This window comes from Mauremys mutica, chromosome 12 (genome assembly GCF_020497125.1).
Source record: "Mauremys mutica isolate MM-2020 ecotype Southern chromosome 12, ASM2049712v1, whole genome shotgun sequence".
Taxonomy (NCBI): Eukaryota; Metazoa; Chordata; order Testudines; family Geoemydidae; genus Mauremys; species Mauremys mutica.
In genome coordinates this window covers 35457781-35478501 of record NC_059083.1, presented here as the reverse complement: position 1 = coordinate 35478501, position 20721 = coordinate 35457781, and the positions used below count along the sequence as shown (strand labels likewise).

Below are 20721 nucleotides of genomic sequence, written 5' to 3'. Positions count from 1 at the left end.
CTTTTTTTTTTTTTGCTTGGGGCGGCAAAAATGTTAGAGCCGGCCCTGGTTGTGCGGACCCCAAGCACCTTGAGCCCGCACACAAAAGGGCTCCAGACTGCGCAGGTCCATGTCAAGTACCACTGGGATTACACTGGACTGTAGCAAAACTAAGCCCAGGCTGGAGCTGACCGGTGCCAGTCTGACCTGTTCTGTTGTGTACGTGGGCAAGGGCCAGCCTAAGTGGTTCCATTAGTCCCACCAGGCAGCCTTTTGAAATCTCCCAGAATGCACTGCTTCTGGGATCTTTACCAGGGAATGGGACAGTGAGGACCTACACAGAGCGCAGAGCCACTGAAAGGGTTTAGGGCAGCACTGGGGCAAACCCCAACCGTTCTTTATACAAATCTGCCTGTCTAATTAGGGTGGCCACTGAGGCATCCCCAGAACACAGAACATCCCCATGCCTGCCTGCATGGGCCCTCCCACACCTGAATCAGTCAGCCTGCATGGGCTCTCCCCCGCCTTTGTCAGCTCGACCCCACCTGCACCATTCTGCATGGAGGTGCCACACCTGCCCCCGCCCTCACTGGTATCCTCCTGCATCCTCGGTCTCCTCCTCTCTCTTTTTCACCGGACGAAGCCACACCCAATGCTGGGTCCCTACCAGACACGGATAGTGCTCCACAAAACTGGGACTGTGGAGCTACCAAACAGATGAATGGCCTCCCGACGTCTCATGGGGTTTGCCCCGGTGCCTAGACCAGCTCAGCCCAACCAGTGAAGTCCCCAGGGCTTCAGGGCTGAAATCCCAGCCCATATTGAAACCCTGGTGGCTTCTGGGATTTGTATCACTTTGTTCGTTAAACCTTCTCAAAAACAGGTTTATTGATTCACCCCCGTGTGACTCCAGTGTCCTGTTATGTGCTGTACCACTCATCAATTCACAAATACCAATAAAGCTTGGTTATAATTGAGATCTCTGTCTAATTACTGAAAAGACTGAACCTGAATTGGTAATAAATTGGAATATGACACACTCCCAGTCTGCACTGATAAGGTTTCATCTCCTTGGTGGTCCTGCTGTCACAAAACGATTAGGACTAACAGTCATGTTGAGTTTGGGTGGAAAAACACCCAGCTTCACACTCCTCTCAACCCTCAAAATGAAACTTCCGAATCCTTTCTGCTTCTTCAGGAAAAAATTCAGGCCTATTTGAAGGCTCTGAGAGAAGAGAGAGAAAAGCTGCTGGGATTTAAAGTGACTGAAAAGGGGAAATGCCAGGAGTATCTGGTAGGTGCCTGTTGTTATGAACCAGCAGGGACTGGCAGTGGGAGGTCTGTTTGGAGGCAGACTCCTGTGTGGCCTTGGTGAAAGTGGACATGATCAGTGGGTTAGATTCATGTGTAGAGAAGCCCTAAGCTTCCATTTCAGCTGATGAGTTAATGTCTAGCTCTTGTGACTTGCCCAGAAATCCTCCCCAAGCGAACTGAATGTCACCCGTGAAGTGCTGTCCACTGTGTCTGGTCATTTTGTGCATTAACATGTTTGATTCTTTTTTCTCCCCCTCTCTTTTTTCTCTCAGTAGTCTCTGTCAGTGTAATGCTCAGTCCTGCCTCCTGCTGCTCTGAGTCTGAATTCCTAGAGGCCATGAATGACATAATATGCTAACATGACAGACATGGAAACCTCCCTTTCAGAGATACAGGGGCTGAAGGGGAAGCTGTGAGAGAATCCTCTCCCTAGGGTAAAGTCAAATGTCCGAATCTTAGGATTTTCAACGAAGTTCTCCCTCCTGCACACTCAGCTCTCCGTGAAATGACCCCAGGCGCCATTCCTGTCCCTGACCAGCCCTTTCCCTATTTTCATACAGAAACAAACACAAACCGAGAGGCAGAAGATTGTGTCTGAATTTCAGGAACTGCGGTGGTTCCTGGAGGAACAAGAGCGACTCCTGCTGGCCCAGCTGGAGAAGCTGGACGAGGAGATTGTGAGGATCCAGAATGAAAATGTCGGTAAATTCTCCGAGCGGATTTCCAATCTCAGTGAGCTGATCAGTGAGATGGAGGGGAAGTGCCAGAAACCAGGAAGTGAATTCCTGCAGGTGAGACTGAGTGAGAAACAGAGGTGCTGACTCCGTGGTTACTTAAGAGCTAGAGCAGCCACACAAAAAAATTAGTGGGTGCTTAGCACCCATCAGCAGCCAGCTCCCCACCCCACCGCCTCCTGCCCGCTGGCAGCCCTGCCAATCAACGGCCCCAATCAGAGATCTCAATGTAACTAGGCATGTGCATTGCTGACATGTGAATGACTATTGTTCTTTGGAGTGCTACAGACATAGAGATATTACAGATGGAAAAGCCCCATTAGCTCAGGGAATCCATGGCCCTGGAGTCAGGGCAGGGCCTCTCTTCCCCATATTTGCATAATCCCTTCCCTGGGATCCCCTGTGTGCATCAGATGGGACTGAGGATATGTATTCACTACCCGCCCGATCGGCAGGCAGCAATCGATCCAACGGGGATGGATTTATTGTGTCTAGTGAAGATGCGATAAATTGAGCCCCGAGCATTGTCCCGTGAACTCCTGTACTCCACTGCTGTGAGCGCCACAGGCAGACTCAACCGGGGAACGGCAGCAGTCGTCTCACCGTGGTGAAGACACCACACCATGGTAAGTCGATCTAAGTATGTCGCCTTCAGCTACGTTATTCATGTAGCTGAAGTTGCGTAACTTAGATTGATCCCCCACCCCCACCCCCAGTGTAGACCAAGGCTGAGATTCTTTTCTTTTTCTCTCTCCCCTCTAGGACATCAGAAGTACCTTGAGCAGGTACGTGACTCTCTCTCCCCCTCACACTTCACAACGCTGGGAAAGAGCTTGTTGGTGATGTTAGCACTGCCTCTCCCCAGGGCTCTACAGCAAAATGTGTGGGGAAGGTCACATTCTGGATACAAATCTCTCTGATCAACTTCATCCTGAGATTCTCACCCTTATACAGAAGAGTCTGGAATTATCCATTCCGTGGGAAGGACTGACCTAAAGTATTTTCCAGAGATATCACCTCCCTGGGGGACTGGCTGCCTCAGGATAGTGAGGATGGAATACGGGCCTGTCACTGCTGGGGCACTGGTCACCATTCAGCCCAGGACAGCAGTGGTCAAGAGTCTTTCCCCCTTGAGGACTGTTTGGAGACCTGAGTGGAATGAAGTGGGGAGTGGGAAGTTGGTGTCTCAGTCTAGCTCCTAGCGGGCAGATTTCTACAGCACTTCACCTGGGAACCTCCTGTCCCTCAGAGCATGGAGGCCATGGAGACTCAATTCCCCTTTTATTGCCAGAGCTGATCTCTCCAGGCCAGAGTTTAAGAACATTCATGGAATCTTTGTGGGGGAAGGTGGCACTGTCCGGGGCTGTGTCGCATCTGCTCAGAGGCTGGGAGAAGTAGAGGAATTCTAACTCCAGGCCCATTAGAGCAGCAACTCCCTAGGAACAACTTATAATGTATCGCTAAATGAAATGTAATCATGTGAAATTGTTTCTCTCCAGGTGTGAGAAGGGGAAGTTCCAGCAGCCAGAAGAGATTTCTCCTGAACTGGAAGAGCAAATCAGTGGTTTCTCCCACAAAACTATTGTGCTACTGGAGGCTCTGAGGAAGTTCAAAAGTACCTAGAAGGGATCTAGGAGGGGAAACTGGGATCAGTGTCTGAGACTGAGAATGGCGCTGGTCAATTGGTTCATAATTAGATTATGCTTCTATTTAACTGTTGGATAAGAATGCCACGCGCTTGGGATCCAAGTCACTCAGATTGATTAATTCAACTCCTTATTTGTTCCAAAAGCATGTCTTGCCATTACAATTGCTATTAAAGTAAGAAATGACAGACATACTGAAAGAGATACTGCCCAGCTACCTTCTCCTGGGGCATAGGCAGGTCATGATGCATCTCTCCTATGATGCTCTGACTACCCCTTACACTGTATGACATATTAAACACATCCAGATTATATATTTATTAGTTCTTTCCCAGTCACCTTTGTGTGTTATGCATAGTAAGTATCTTGTATAACTCACACACTACACATGCATGAATGTTCTAACTGGCAGGGCTTTTGCTGTCCAAGCTATTTTCAAGTTATTCTCTTTTCTGATTCATTCATTAGCAGTCATTACACACTGATGTGCACGGGTCACTTTGACCCTTTTCTCCACATGGGATTTTTTGGATTTTGGTAACTGCTCCTTGACAGCACATTGTGGCAGTCTGGTGTCTTTAAGCACCTTGTGTGGTCAAAACATCTCTTTGTCCCACAGAGCAACTTATAGACACATCACTTAATAACAAGGTCACTTAAGGCAACATTTCCCTTACCTCCAACAAACTGCTCACCAGGCCAAAGCCGAGTCAGTCGGTACAAACACACAATCTCCGTCTGTCCAAACTTATGTATAAGAAATGACCCTTGCACCTATTCTCGATACTTAACATAATAACTAGTGAAAAGCAGACAAACGGAGCAAATATAGCAAGGGCCCAGGCCCAGCTATTCATGACTTACCAAAGGTCACAACACTCAGGCCCCAATTTAGCAAAATGGCCTAATTTGAGTTTCTCTCTCCCAACTGGAGAGCTGCAGGGCAGGTGCTCCAGAGCTGTGCAGCCTCCACAGCTGGAGGTGGAGTCAATGGAGCTGCAGGTGCCGAACCCCTCTGAGAGCCAGGCCCCAGAGACCTAAAGGTCAGCACCCAAAATCTAGAATCTAAATGAAAGGGCACTTGTTAGAGCTGGACCCAGCCCATCACTGGGCTCTGGTCCAGTACTGCAGCTAGTCTGGGCCAAATGGGCCATAGGGAAGGAGAAAGCCCCTCCCCCAGGGTGAGGGATCCCACCAACACAGCTGCAGGCACAAGGCGTGTTCCTGAGCGGGCTGGGAATGGGGTGGGGGTGGTGAGGGCGGGTGGAAGAGGGACCGAGTGCACGAGGGATAGAGGGCCGTGGGCCATGTAAAGCTGGGCCTCTGACACTCTGGCACGCTGGGAAAGACACATGGAGCCCATTGTCACAGGGATGTAACTCTGGTTGGTTCAGAACTTCCTCAGCCTGTGCCAAGGTCTGCACCAGCCCCTGCAGCCACTGAATAGCGGATTCACAAATGGCCCCTCCCCTCTCTCCTTTCGCCAGTACAGGGGTGAATCTGGCCCATGGATACAACCTTCCCCCACGTCAATGTCCACATGGATAAAATGATTTTATTATTATTCCTATTTCTGCCTGTGGAGGACGAGGGCCCATCGTGCTGCTCTCTGTAGAGGCGCTGAGTAAACAGACCCAACAGCTTACAAACAGAGCCAGGATTTTGCAAACTCTTTACATCCCATTAGTATCAAAGGGACGCAAGTGGGTAAAGTTACTTTTATGCCAAAGTCTTTGCATGATCTGGGTCTAGGATATGACAAAACGCAGGACGTGAATGAGACAAACCAATTGGAGTCTCAAGGGTGGGAGGAGATGATGAGGGGAAAAGTAAATCTCACTTAGAGATTGTCTGTCCTGGGACGGTTATGAGGCTGCAAGGATGTTGGTTCTATTCCTGGGAGATGCCTGAATGAGAGAGGAAATAGAAGGTTTCAGACCTTTTTACATTAAATACCCGAGTGTGTCTCTGTCTGTTTCTGTGTCATTATGACAACACAGTTCTAGGAGTTCAGAGTTGTGATGCTGTTATAAATATGAAAGCCTGAAATCTCACCTCTCTTATCCTTTCCCCCTCCAGACACTCTGTCATCTGCACTGGAGAGAAAAAGGGGGCAACCACTAGGAGCAAACAGACAGGGTGAGATTGCAACCTCGTCCCGGTGCTGGCCCCTCTCAGTGGCCCCACCCCTGCTCCACTTCCCCTGAGGACCTGGCCCCTCTCCAGACCAGAAGCCAGAGCCGGGTTCCCACCCAGGGAGCCGTGGTGGCACTGGGGAGCCCTGCACCCTCCACCTGCCCTTAGTGGCACCCTCCGGGGAGCAGGGACATGGGCCGGGGGCTGCTCTCAGGCCTCCCAGATACCCACCCAAGGCAGGTGGAGGGTCAGGGGCTCTCCCCAGCAGCCAAGGGTCCCAGCCTGGCCAGGAGTCAGGGGCTTGGCGGGAAGAGGAGGAGGGGGAAGGGCCACGCAATGGGTGGGGCCACTGGCTGTGGGACCTCGTGCCTCTCCCCCAACGTCTACCAAGGGAATGGAACTCCTGGGGAGATCCCAGACTGACATCACACAAACACTCCTGACATCAACCTTAGTGCTGAGTTCATGCCCATGCTGATGAACAGAAACACTCACTGAGGAGCACCAGAGCAGAGCTCTCTGCCCTGAGGGCTGACACATCCCTCTGCTTTACCCCGGTGCAGGGTGTCTCCCCATCGCTCTTCTCCAACATCCTGCCTTTCCTTTGGGCAGGGCTGGGCTCTCCCATTGGAGCTGCTCGCTGCTTCCTGGATTGGGGAGACTCTCCTTCTGTTGCTGGCAGCTCCTCCTTTCTCGCTAGGCTGGGGATGGGGCTCCCCCATCCAATGCCACCTCCTACTCTCTGGTTTTAAGCAGCTCTTCCCCAGTGTTGCACCTTCCTCTCTGTTCTCCAGTGTGGGAGTGGACACTGCCTTTAGGGGACAGAACTTCCCTCTGGGGTATAAAGCTGGTACCAGCCTCCTCTGGTCCCTCCTCAGTAAAAGCTTCTGATACCTTCCTGGCTGTTTCTCTGCTACTGGGAATGGAGCAGCCCCAGCAAAGGGAGCAGGGAGCTGAAGCTTCTGGAACCAAATGAGAAACACACTGAGGAACTGCAGTGACATCTCTGCTCAGTCTCAGGTGCCCAGGACAGAGGCAGCTCCTTGGGATCTAGGCCTGTCCCAGCCAGGACGGGGCTGATGGGTAGTTTGAAAAATGGTCCCAGCCTCCCCCAGGGCCGAGTTCTTCCCCTAATGCTCTGATTCTGTCTGTCCCAGCTAATGTGACTCTGGATCCAGACACAGCTCAACTCCGCCTCATCCTGTCTGATGATCGGAAATGTGTGAGATACGGAGACACACAGCAGGATCTGCCCGACAACCCTCAGAGATTTGACATTGACTTCTGTGTGCTGGGCTGTGAGGGATTCACCTCGGGGAGACATTGCTGGGAGGTGGAGGTGGAGGATGGGCGATGCTGGGCTGTGGGGGTGACCAGAGAGTCTGTGAGGAGGAAGGGAGAGATCAGCCGTAGCCCTAAGGGGGGCATCTGGGCTCTTCAGCGGTGGGAGGGTCAGTTCCAGGTTCTCACTTCCCCTGTGATCCCCCTGCCCCTGAGCCGGGTCCCCAGCAGGATCTGGGTTTGTCTGGACTGTGACCGGGGGCAGGTGACATTTATCGATGCTGGTGACAAGGCCCCGATCTTCACTTTCCCGCCAGGTTCCATCCCTGGGGAGAGAATCAGACCCTGGCTCTGGGTGGGATACCGATCCCGGCTCAGACTGTGTCCCTGAGACACGCAGGGGAGGGGCGGGGGAATAGCTCACTGGGAGCCCGGAGATCATCCTCTCTAGCCTCACACACCCTTGTCTCTGTGACCTCTCCCTGTGAAATTTCTATCATGCCGTCTCTATGACCCTGGAGGTTGTTTCCAGTCCCAACTCTGCACCATCTGGACTGTCAAACCATAGAGAGGATTGAGTGAGCGAGGTAGAGAAGTGAATCTCATCACTGACCCAGGGATTGTGCAGCCTGTTTGCCACTGTCCTCTATGAGCCAGGAGGACTCTGGGGATCCTGGGTCAGACAGTGTCACTGAGACATGGGGGGGAACAGCCCAATGGGAATGGAAAAATGGGCTTCTCTAGCCAACTAATCCTAGCCCCTATGGCCTGGAGGACTCCTGTCCACCCAACCTCTGGCCTCTTAGCTCTATGACCCCTGGAAACGCCTCCTCCCTCCCTCCCTCCCTGCAGCATGAGGGAGGGAGAGGGGGAAGAACTCCTGGAGCTGCAGGAAGAGAAAAGGGACCCCGAGGGGCAGATGTGGGGGCTGTGGGGTCACAATTGTTGGAGGGGCTGGGGGCAGAAGTGATGTGGGGTTGGGGGGCAGAATTAATGTGGGGCTGGGAACAGGCATATGTGGGGTGGGAGGGACACAGAATTAATTGGGATTTGGTGTTTTCTTAGAATGATAGAATATCAGGGTTGGAAGGGACTTCAAGAGGTCATCTAGTCCAACCCCCTGCTCAAAGCAGGACCAATCTTCAACTAAAGAAGAAGAAGCTGGAAGCTCCGCACCAGCCGGGAGCCTGGAAGAAGGAAACCCAGGGACTCGGGAGTGTGCATTCATCCCAATATTCAGTAGAAGTGAGTTGCTAGCATAGACACTTTCTACATCAATAGACAGGGTTTTACCATCAATGCAGTAAATCCACCTCTAGGAGAGGCAGTAGTTAGGGCAACAAAGAATTCTTCCCTTGACCTACCTGCGTCTACATCAGGGGTTAGATCGACCTAACTACATCACACAGAGTTGATAGTTTTCACAGCTCTGAGCGATGTAGCTAGGCTGACCTAAGTTTTAGGTGTGGACCAGGTCTCAGGAAGAATAATGGTATATCTACACTACAGTCGCTACTACAGCAGAGCTACAACGTTACAGCTGGGTCACTGAAGTGCCATAGTGTAGAAGCACCCTGCACTGATGGCAATGTTTTTTCCATTGCTCTAGTTCATTACTCTTTCTGAGAGACTGTAGCCAGGTCACTGGAAGAATTAGATTGTCTACATTGAGGGTTAGGTTGATCTAGCTGTGGCAGTCAGGGCACACAATGTTTCACAGCCCTGAATAACATCACTAGGTTGATCTAAGTGTTAAGTGTAGAGCAGGCCGAAGAGGGATTTCCCTGGAGCTAGCTGAAAACAGATGGGCTGAGGAATTGGCTGGCAGCTTGGTGTGTGAGAGACAGAAAGCCAAGAGCAGCAGTCGTGAGTGTGACCATGGTAGGAAACTGAGAGACAGAACTTGCTTCAGGCACAGGGTTCCCTGGAAATGCAGACGTGGAGTTCTGAGTAAGGAAACTGCCGGCTTCTATTAGTTTCTACCGTGTTCAGGACACAGATGTGTGGATGTTCTTTGTAAATAATAAAACTTGCACCAAAGAAAAACCTGACTCCTATAACACTGGTCTACAATTTTTGAGAAGTCGTCTGCTTCAGAGATAAAATGTGCTATTTATAATGTATTTTGATGTGCTCAATTCAAATATGACAATTAAAACAACTGATTGGCTTCTCTTTCTAAGATATTTAAGTTTTTACATTTTAGGTCTATGTATATTGTGTAGATAGCAGAGTTTTAATCATCAATTTTAAACCTAGGTCTTTTCATGTGTTTATGGTTGCTTTACATGATAATATTTCACCTGTCCTGTTTATGTAACAATTTAAAAATCAGCAAAAGGGTTATCTAGCTAAAATGTATTATGAAACAAAAGGCAAAAAACTATTCTGTACATAGTTTAGTCCTATTCAGTGTCTACTCGGCGCTTCTTGGCTTGTCTCTGGTATTCATTAAATGGAGCATCTCCTGTCACTGTCCAGCAATAGTCTGCAAGCATTGATGGGCTCCATTTGCCCTGATAGCGTTTCTCCATTGTTGCAATGTCCTGGTGAAATCGCTCGCCATGCTCGTCGCTCACTGCTCCGCAGTTGGGTGGAAAAAAATCTAGATGAGAGTGCAAAAAATGTCTCTTTAGTGACATGTTGCAACCAAGGCTTTTGTAAGCCTTGAGGAGGTTTTCCACCAACAACCTGTAGTTGTCTGCCTTGTTGTTTCTGAGAAAATTTATTGCCACTAAGTGGAAGGCTTTCCATGCCGTCTTTTCCTTGCCACGCAGTGCATGGTCAAATGCATCATCTCAAAGAAGTTCATGAATCTGAGGACCAACAAAGACACCTTCCTTTATCTTAGCTTCACTTCACCTTGGGAATTTTCCACGGAGGTACTTGAAAGCTGCTTGTGTTTTGTCAATGGCCTTGACAAAGTTCTTCATCAGACCCAGCTTGATGTGTAAGGGTGGTAACAAAATCTTCCTTGATTCAACAAGTGCTGGATGCTGAACACTTTTCCTCCCAGGCTCCAATGACTGTCGGAGTGGCCAATCTTTCTTGATGTAGTGGGAATCTCTTGCACGACTATCCCATTCACAGAGAAAACAGCAGTACTTTGTGTATCCAGTCTGCAGACCAAGCAAGAGAGCAACAACCTTCAAATCGCCACAAAGCTGCCACTGATGTTGCTCATAGTTTATGCACCTCAAAAGTTGTTTCATGTTGTCCTAGGTTTCCTTCATATGGACTGCATGACCAACTGGAATTGATGGCAAAACATTGCCATTCTGCAGTAAAACATCTTTAAGACTCGTCTTCGATGAATCAATGAACAGTCTCCACTCATGTGGATTGTGAACGATGTTGAGGGCTGCCATCACACCATCGATGTTGCTGCAGGCTACAAGATGGCCTTCCATGAAGAAGAATGGGACAAGATCCTTTTGACGGTCACGGAGCATGGAAACCCTAACATCACCTGCCAGGAGATTCCACTGCTGTAGTCTGGAGGCCAACAGCTCTGCCTTACTCTTGGGTAGTTCCGAATCCCTGACAAGGTCATTCAGTTCACCTTGTGTTATGAGGTGTGGTTCAGAGGAGGAGGATGGGAGAAAATGTGGGTCCTGTGACATTGATGGTTCAGGACCAGAAGTTTTGTCCTCTTCCTCTTCCTCGTCTGACTCAAGTGAGAATGATTGTGGTGCATCAGGAACCAGCAGTACTTCTCCATGGGGTACTGGGCGTAGAGCTGATGGAATGTTTGGATAATGCAGCGTCCACTTTTTCTTCTTTGACACACCTTTCCCAACTGGAGGCACCATGTAGAAGTAACAATTGCTGGTATGATCTGTTGGCTCTCTCCACATCATTGGCACTGCAAAAGGCATAGATTTCCTTTTGCTGTTCAACCACTGGCAAAGATTTGTTGCACAAGTGTTGCAGCATATGCGTGGGGCCCACCTCTTGTCTTGATCTCCAATTTTGCAGCCAAAAGAAAAGTGATAGGCTTTCTTAACCATAGTATTTATACTGCACTTTTGTGTTGCAAAAGTCACTTCACCACAAACATAGCAGAAGTTATCTGCACTGTTCACACAAGTACGAGGCATCTGTGCTCACTTTGGCTAAAGAGAAATCGGTCCCTTTGCAAAATCAAACACTGACAAATAAGAGAGCACGACACTGTCTGATTTCTAGAGCTGATATAGGGCAATTGGTTCAGCTTCATTATGATTGCATCATCCATGACTTCTAGGAATAACATGATGCAATTCATATCATGTATGACGCAATACCAGCTTCAGATTGCATCCTTCCTTGTTTTGCCTAAAAAGCAAGTACTGTCCAAAGCCATTCAAAGATTTATTCATAGATCCAGTCAAAGATGTATTTTAGTCATTACTGGTTTAAATTGAGATCCCGTCCCTTTATAACTCACTTCTCCTCCGCCATTCCCAAGTCAAAGGTCATAAATACTGACCCAATATCATATCTTGAAAACTAGAGCCAATCAAGAATTTTAAGCATCATTTTCGTTCTCAGTGACCCAGAATTAGTAAAGTTGGACTCCATTTATTTCAGAAGCATTTTGGCTGTAGAGCAGTGTAACAAGCCTCTCCTAGCTGCCTCCTGGTCGGGGGAGGCTGGGGAGCTGTGGGGACCTGTTTGAGAGGGTCACTAGTAGCAGCGTAGCACAGGAGGTGTCCTATCGGGTTGAGTCATTGCAGATGATGATGTAGTGCAGCAGAGCCCCGTTTTGCCAACCTTGCATTAGGCAGCTTTCCATGTTAAGCGAACTCCCAGTGCCCACAGGTGCAGCAGCCAGCGATTTGTCCTGTGGCCGCTAGGTGGCGCTGCAGCCTGGCACTTTCCCGTTCCCCCGGGTATCGGAAGGTTTGATAAGGTGACCTGGCCCCCCCCCGGCCCCGGGGACATGCCGTCAGTGGGGTCTGCTGTGTAAGGGCTGAAAGAGTCAATTTTACTGGCATTTTATGATCTTTCAATCATGAAGGGGAGCAACTGCTTAACCTGACTGAAGCATCTTATCTCGTTTCTAAATTAAAGTGTCTCCTCTTTGTGTGCGAAGAGACAGTTTAAGGGGACACCACAAACGGGAGATGCTTTTGGTTTGGAAAACAAAATATTTTTGCAAAGATTTTCCATCCAAATTGATTTAGGATTAATGGGGTCAAATTCCATGCTGTGCCCTGTGGCTTTAAGGCATTGGAGAACTGCTGAAGAGGTTAAAGGCCACAGAGCTGGGTAGCTGGGCGTGGGGCCTCCAAAGTTATTGTGCTCTGGTGAGACTGAGCAGTTGTGGAGATTGTGCAAGCTGTGGTGTTTACATGCACATAGAAAATGTAATGAAACTCCATTTTTAAAACCACCCATGTCTGGGAATGGAAGAGAAGCTCTTTGAAATAAGTGTCCCCTTCATACTCTTCAAAATTACTGGCTTCAACACTCAGCTGCCTCAGGGAACTCAGTGATGGTGCATTTGATTGCGGCTCAAGAGGTTTCTGGTTCAAGTCCACCTACTCTCTTACATGTCCTCTTTTTTAATTGATCTATATTTTCATATCCATCTCCTGTATGTTCAGGAGTTCCGCTGAACGGGGACGTGAAATGAATTTCATCGTTCAACATTTTCCTGTTAAAATGTACAAACACTGAGCAAAGCTGTCCATCAGCTGAAATCCGTTCCGGGCCTCTGAGGCGCTAGTTTGTTTTCATTCTTTAAACAAAGATAGACTACGACTGTAGATTTGCAGGTCCTTGTTCTCCACGAGCGATGCTGTGCAGAAGAAGAAGAACCAGTGGATATAAAGTGGACACTAGGGAGTTTAGACTTGCGTTCCAAGGGGAGTAGTGGGGGCAAAAGACATATCTGGCTTCAAGACTAAGCTTAATACGTTTATGGAGGGGATGGTATGATGGGCTAGCCTAATTTTGGCAATTAATTTGGCAACTGATCTTTGATGATAAGCAGGTAAGTATGCCCAGTGGTCTGGATGGGATGTTAGATGGGTTGGGATCTGAGTTATTGCAGAGAATTCTCTCGTGGGTGCTGGCTGGTCAGTCTTGCCCACATGCTCAGGGTTTAAGTGATCACCATCTTTGGGGTCAGGAAGGAATTTTCCTCCAGGGCAGATTGGCAGAGGCCCTGGAGGTTTTTCGCCTTCCTCTGCAGCATGGGGCACTGGTCACTTGCTGGAGGAATCTCTGCAGCTTGAGGTCTTCAAAGCACAATTTGAGGACTTCAGTAACTCAGACATAGGTTAGGGGTTTGTTTTAGAAGTGGATGGGTGAGATTCTGTGGCCTGCGTTGTGAAGGAGGTGGGACTAGATGATCATAATGGTCCCTTCTGACCTTAGAGTCTATGAGTCCATGAGAGCATGGGAGGGTGGGGAGGAGCTGTGAGGCCGGCGGGTGTGTGCGGTGCAGGGCATTTGGAGTGTGGGGGCTGCTGGGGGGCCGGTGGGTGCCTGGGCTGCTGCTGCTGCAGCCACAGCCGGGTCTGTATGGGGGAGAGAGCTGCATTAGCCCCCTTTGTGCCCAGCTCTGGGGGGCAGGGAGGGTTTGGACTCTTTGCGGTGGCTGGAGCCAGCCCCTGAGCCGGAGCCTGCCGGCAAGGGGAGAAACCTGGGGGAAAGAGCTGGGGCTGAGCAGGAAAGTGAGTCTGGAGCTTCAGCTCTCACCACCCCAGATCTGCCGCTGAGGCCAAAGCAGAGGGTTCTTTAGGTTCAGTTCTTGGGTAACCTGCATTGAGCTGTGCGCTCATTGCTTACAATCCCTTCAAGCCTATCTTTGCGTAGTTAATCAATGTGTGTTCTCTTTCCCCCTAAAACTCTGTGTTTTGCTAGATGTGCTTGGGGCACCTGCTCAGGAGCAGAGACTGGTGCATGATCCTCTCCACTTGGAGGGAGGAGCAGACTGGGTAATAAAGTGATCCCGTCAGGCTTTTGGCCAGGGCAAGACGCTGCAGCACCGGGGACCTAGGCTGGGGATCTGGGGAGAAGCTTCCTAGTCCCTGCAGCTGGGTGTGTCCCTGCCTGTGCAAAGGTTTGTGTGAGTGCAGGGCCGGGAGCGAGCTGCATCTTCTCCTAGCAGCAGTGTGAGAGGGAGCCCAGGCTGGGGAGACAGAGGGCTCAGCGGTACCCCAGCTCCAAGTTGCACCCCTGGAGGCCTTTAAACGTTAGGAACCATCAGAGTTAAGGTGACGTGTACAAACTTTGTGCAGTGCTGTTGTGCATGCGTGTTATGATACAGACTGACAAGCGTGGCCTTGGGGTGAATTCCCTGCCCCCGACAGCATCAATTTCCTCCAGACCACCAAGGGAAGTGGTGCTTTCTCCATCCATCCCTTGATGAGGTGCCTTTGTGGAGTCTGCTTTGGTCCAAAACTTGCTAGAGTGACATACAGGAGGCCTGGGATGTGCAGAGGGGTCAGATGAGATGATCTAAGTGTCTCTTGTGGCCTTAGTCTCCAAATCTCTGCAAAACTGAGTGTGGCACCTTGAGAGCCTGTGAGGTTTCCATGTGCTGCCTGCTTGATCCCCAGCACTAATCCTAAGTGTGTCGGGGTGTCACAGGGAGAGCAGCTGAAACATGCAAAGGGGCTGGCCAGGGGCAGGACATTAGCCCTACAGGGCAGGGGTGGGTGTGGTAGTGACATCACAAGGGCCTTGTGCAGCCCCTCATCTGATTGGTGAAAGGAGGTTGGGAGGCGGTGATCTCACAGAGAGTCCATGACAACGGCCAGGTAGGACAGGCTGCAGGGCTGGGGCCATCTCAGAGAGCCCTGGGGCTTTGCTGCGGAGAGTCTCCTTCTGTAGCTCTCTCCTTGAGGCCTGAGAGAGGCTTGTGGGTCACGCCTGTGAGCGCGAGCGAGGAGGAGGCTCCTTGGGGTTTTCCCCTTTCCCACGGCTAATTGAGCGGGAAGAGAGACGTCCCTGTGGAGCAGGTCAGAGCCCCAGAGAGGTTCAGTACCTAGGCAGCCTGACCCACCTGGTGCAGGCCAAATTCAAGGCATGGAAAACACTAGGTTAAGGTGGGAGACTTTTTTGACCACCAAGGCCTTTGTCCATTCGAGTCAGGGTGTTAAGTTCCTGGGCCCGGCCTTTTTCCTTTTCCCTCCCTCCACTGGCGAGGAGGGGGGGCTCTTTAGCCCTCGTGGAGGGAGGCTGTCCCAAAGAGATGGGACAGGAAGACTGCTCTGAGAGCGATCCTCACTGGTGAGCTGAGCCATCCCTGGGCCGTCTGGGGAAGCCTCAGCCTCCGCCAGAGTCTCAATGCTGATTGGCTGAGCAGGGGATCTAGTGACAGGGAGGAGACTCAGGCCTTTGTTGTTCTCTTTTAAGGCCCAGCAAATAAGCCAGAGCCAATCATCTGCTTGGTGAATTGTTCTCCTTCCTTCTCGCCATTGGCTGTCTCTGAGCCGTTCCTGGTTCTCTCGCATGTTCTAGTGCTTCTACAACATGTGCTGAATAATCAGAGTGAATGGTGGTTGGTCTGTAGCTCATTCGAGGTCACTTTGTTCTGCTCATTCAGTGCGTGAAACTACAGACTGATGGTTAGTATGACAGTTAGGACACCCGGGTCCTGTTCCGAACTCTGCGCTGACAGGCTCTGGGATGTAAGACAAGGCCCTTCGCCTTTCTCAGCCTTCGTTTCTCCCTCTGTTGCTTAGGGATAACAAGCCTCTCCTAGCTGCGTCCTGGTGCGGGGAGGCTGGGGAGCTGTAGGGACCTGTTTGAGAGGGTCACTAGTAGCAGCGTAGCACAGGAGGAGTCCTATCGGGTTGAGTCATTGCAGATGATGATGTAGTGCAGCAGAGCCCCGTTTTGCCAACCTTGCATTAGGCAGCTTTCCATGTTAAGCGAACTCCCAGTGCCCACAGGTGCAGCAGCCAGCGATTTGTCCTGTGGCCGCTAGGTGGCGCTGCAGCCTGGCACTTTCCCGTTCCCCCGGGTATCGGAAGGTTTGATAAGGTGACCTGGCCCCACCCGGCCCCGGGGAGATGCCGTCAGTGGGGTCTGCTGTGTAAGGGCTGAAAGAGTCAATTTTACTGGTATTTTATGATCTTTCAATCATGAAGGGGAGCAACTGCTTACCCTGACTGAAGCATCTTATCTCGTTTCTAAATTAAAGTGTCTCCTCTTTGTGTGCGAAGAGACAATTTAAGGGGACACTGCAAACGGGAGATGCTTTTGGTTTGGAAAACAAAATATTTTTGCAAAGATTTTTCATCCAAATTGATTCATGATTCCACAAATCAACCTTGATTAACGTTCCTGGGATTTTCTAACAGAAAACTGTGTCGATGAAAATTGCACACACACACCCGCCCTTCAATTGCTGGCCTCTGTCCCTCCCCCGGGGGGCTTGTTGTCTGCTGATGACAGCAAGAGTGAGAGCTGTTGGCTTTTCTCTCTAGCTGTGCCATGGCTTTGCTGTGTGAGCTGGGGTAGGTCATTTCCTCTCTCTGTACCTCAGCATCCCAATCTGTGCAATGGGAAGCGAGACACGTCTGTAATGCCTGGCAGGAGTGAGGCTGGGCAAGAGAACGGGCATTAAAGCACTTTGGGGAGGAGAAAGGGTTGTTTCATGGTGTTGAGCACCAAGGCATTGTGACATTTGTGAAAATGTCTCGTGTAGAGAAAGAAGAAATGGCCGGGGACAAAGCCTGCAGGAGGATGTGAATCAGAGAGGCCAGGGTATGTGTTTGGGGTCTCAGCAGTGCTTCCCACCCTTGCTGTCCTGTGGCAGGTGTAGCCCCTGAGCCGTGGCTCTCCCTTGCGGTATAGGCTCTGCACAAGGTCTTGGCTAACCTCCCGGGTGCCATGCTGGGGAGCTGCTGGCAGAATCCCCACATACAGACAGGCCCCAATACCTCTTGGTGGTGAGCCCAATGTGCGGGGGACGGGGGTGGGAGAAGGGAATTTTATCTTAATGCTGGAGAGACCTGGAACGGAGAGACTGGAAGATCCATTTTCCAGTCTGTCCGCCTAGCTGGGATCCCACTGGGCCATCCAGAAGGTTGAAAAAGCTACTAGAGGGGAAGCTGTTCTAGAGTTGATTTTAACAAATAGGGAAGAACTCATTGAGAATTTGAAAGGAGAAGGCCGCTTGGGTGAAAGTGATCATGAAATCCTAGAGTTTGCAATTCTAAGGAAAGGTAAAAGGGAGTACAGCAAACTAGAGAAAATGGATTTCAGGAAGGTGGATTTTGGTAAGCTCAGAGAGCTGAAAGGTCCTGTCCAATGGGACTCAAGACTGAGGGGAAAAACAACTGAGGAGAGTTGGCACTTTTTCAAAGGGATACTATTAAGGGCCCAAAAGCATGCTATTCCGCTGAGTAGGAAAGATAAAAAATGTGGCAAAAGACCAGCTTGGCTTAACCACGAGATCTTGCATGATCTAAAAAATAAAAAGGAGTCATATAAAAAATGGAAACTAGGGCAGATTACAAAGGATGAATGTAGGCAAACAACACAGGAACGCAGGGACAAGATTAGAAAGGCAAAGGCACAAAATGAGCTCCAACTAGCTATGGGAATAAAGGGAAACAAGAAGACTTTTTATCAATACATCAGAAGCAAGAGGAAGACCAAGGACAGGGTAGGCCCACTGCTCAGTGAGGAGGGAGAAACAGTAAGAGGAAAGTTGGAACTGGCAGCGATGCTTAATGACTTCTTTGTTTCCGTCTTCACCGAGAAGTCTGAAGGAATGCCTAACAGAGTGAATGCTAATTGGAAGGGGCAGGCTTAGAAGATCAAATTAAAAAAGAAGAAGTTAAAAATCACTTAGAAAAGTTAGATGCCTGCAAGTCACCAGGGCCTGCTGAAATGCCTCCTAGAATACTGAAGGAGCTGATAGAGAAGGTATCTGAGCCTCTAGCTATTCTCTTTGGAAAATCATGGGAGACGGGAGAGATTCCAGAAGACTGGAAAAAGGCAAACATAGTGCCCATCTCTAAAAAGGGAAATAAAAACAACCCAGGAAAGTACAGAGCAGTTAGTTTAACTTCTGTGCCTGGGAAGAGAATGGAGCAAGTAATTAAGGAAATCATCTGCAAACACTTGGAAGGTGGTAAGGTGATAGGGAATAGCCAGCATGGATTTGTAAAGAACAAATCATGTCAAAGCAATCTGATAGCTTTCTTTGATAGGATAATGAGTCTCATGGATAAGGGAGAAGTGAAGGATGTGGTATACCTAGACTTTAGTGAGGCATTTGATACTGTCTCGCATGATATTCTTATCGGTGAACTAGGCAAATACAATTTAGATGGGGCTACTGTAAGGTGGGTGCATAACTGGCTGGATAACCGTACTCAGAGAGTAGTTATGAATGGTTTCCAATCCTGCTGGAAAGGTAGACCAAGTGTGGTTCTGCAGGGTTCTGTTTTGGTACCGGCTCTGTTCAATATCTTCATCAACAACTTAAATATTGGCATAGAAAGTCCGCTTATTAAGTTTGCAGATGATACCAAACTGGGAGGGATTGCAATTGCTTTGAATGATAGCGTCATAATTCAAAATGATCTGGACAAATTGGAGAAGCGGTCTGAAGTTAACAGAATGCAGTTTAATAAAGACAAATGCAAAGTGCTCCACTTAGGAAGGAACAATAAGTTTCACACCTACAGAATGGGAAGAGACTGTCTAGGAAGGAGTACGGCAGAAAGGGATCTAGGGGTTATAGTGGACACAAGCTAAATATGAGTGAAGAGTGTGATGCTGTTTCAAAAAAAGCAAACGTGATTGTGGGATGCATTAAGAGGTGTGTTGTGAGCAAGACACGAGAAGTCATTCTTCCAGTCTACTGTGGGCTGGTTAGGCCCTAACTGGAGTATTGTGTCCAGTTGTGGGCACCGCATTTCAAGAAAGATGTGGAGAAATTGGAGAAGGTCCAGAGAAAAGCAACAAGAATGATTCAAGGTCTAGAGAACATGACCTATGAAGGAAGGCTGCAAGAATTGGGTTTGTTTAGTTTGGAAAAGAGAAGATTGAGAGGGGACATGATAGCAGTTTTCAGGTATCTCAAAGGGTGTCCTAAGGAGGAGGGAGAAAACTTGTTCACCTTAGCCTCTAAGGAAAGAACAAGAAGCAATCGGCTTAAACTGCGGCAAGGGAGGTTTAGGTTGGATATTAGGAAAAAGTTCCTAACTGTCAGGGTGATGAAACAGTGGAATAATTGGCCTAGGGAGGTTGTGGAATCTCCATCTCTGGCGATATTTAAGAATAGGTTAGCTAAATGTCTATGCAGGATGGTCTAGACAGTATTTTGTCCTGCCATGAGGGCAGGGGACTGGACTCGATGACCTCTCGAGGTCCCTTCCAGTCCTAGAATCTGGGAATCTATAAGGTGCTAAGCAATAGCCAGCACGGATTTATCAAGAACAAATGGTGTCAAACCAGCCCTAGATAGCTACTTTAAGATGGGTGCATAACTGGTTGGAAAACTGTTCTCAGAGAGTAGTTATCAGTGGTTCGCAGTCAGGCTGGAAGGGCGTAACGAGTGGGGTCGCACAGGGCTCAGTTCTGGGTCCGGTTTTGTTAAATATCTTCATCAGTGATTTAGATCGTGGCCTAGTTTGCAGATGACACGAAGTGGGAGGGGTTGACAGTGCTTTGGAGTATAGGATGAACTTTCAAACTGATCTGGGCAAACTGGAGAAATGGTCTGAGGTAAATAGGATGAAATTCAATAAGAAGAAATGCAAAGTGTTCCACGTAGGAAGGAACAATGAGTTGCACACATACAGAATGGGAAATAACTGCCTAGGAAGGAGCACTGCGGAAAAGGATCCAAGGGTCCTAGTGGACCACAAACTAAATAAGAGTCAACAGTGTAATGCTGTTGCAAAAAAGCCAGCATCATTCTGGGATGTATTGCTAGGAGTGTTGAAATCAAGACACGAGAAGTCATTCTTCCACTCTACTCCGTGCTGATTAGGCCTCCACTGGATTCTTGTGTACAGTTCTGGGCATCACCTTTCTGGAAAGACGCGGACAACTTGGAGAAAGTCCAGAGAAGAGCAACAAGAATGATTAAAGTCTAGAAAACATGACCTATGAGGGAAGATTGAAAGAATTGGATTTGTTAAGTCTGGAGAAGAGAAGACTGAGAGGGGACATAACAGTTTTCAAGTACCTAAAAGGTTGTTACAAAGAGGAGGGAGAAAAATTATTCTCCTTAACCTCTCGTTGTGTATTTGGTTGTCATGGTTTTTGTTCCTATGGCAACTGAGATAGAGTATTAGGGGATAGCTCGGCCAGCTTCAGCTGGTTGAGTGAGCCCTCTCTGTCTGTAAATAAAATGGTAGTTTTGTTAGCTGTCTGCTCTTTGGCCTCAAGTAATTTCTTCTTAAACTGGCTGTCCCCAAGGATATAACAAGTGGTGACGAGGATGGGATCCTGGTGCTGCTCCAGTAACAGAAGGAAGTAGAAGCCAAGGTAAAGAACAAACAAAGAAAAATACTGCTTGTTTACACTGACTGTGAAAGTGAAACTAAAAATCATGGCTACTCTGACCAGGCCACTGGAACCTTTTGATGAGAATATAGAGCAGCGGCATGTGTATACTGAGCGTTTTGAGCTTTTTGTTATTGCAAATGACATTACAGAAGCGAAGA

At 49.0% G+C, this 20721-nt stretch overlaps 1 pseudogene; it reads left to right on the top strand.

Annotated features, from left to right (window-relative positions):
• LOC123345262 overlaps nucleotides 1-9226 on the top strand; it is a 36868-nt pseudogene extending 27642 nt beyond the window's left edge.
• Nucleotides 9227-20721: the final 11495 nt, after the last annotated feature.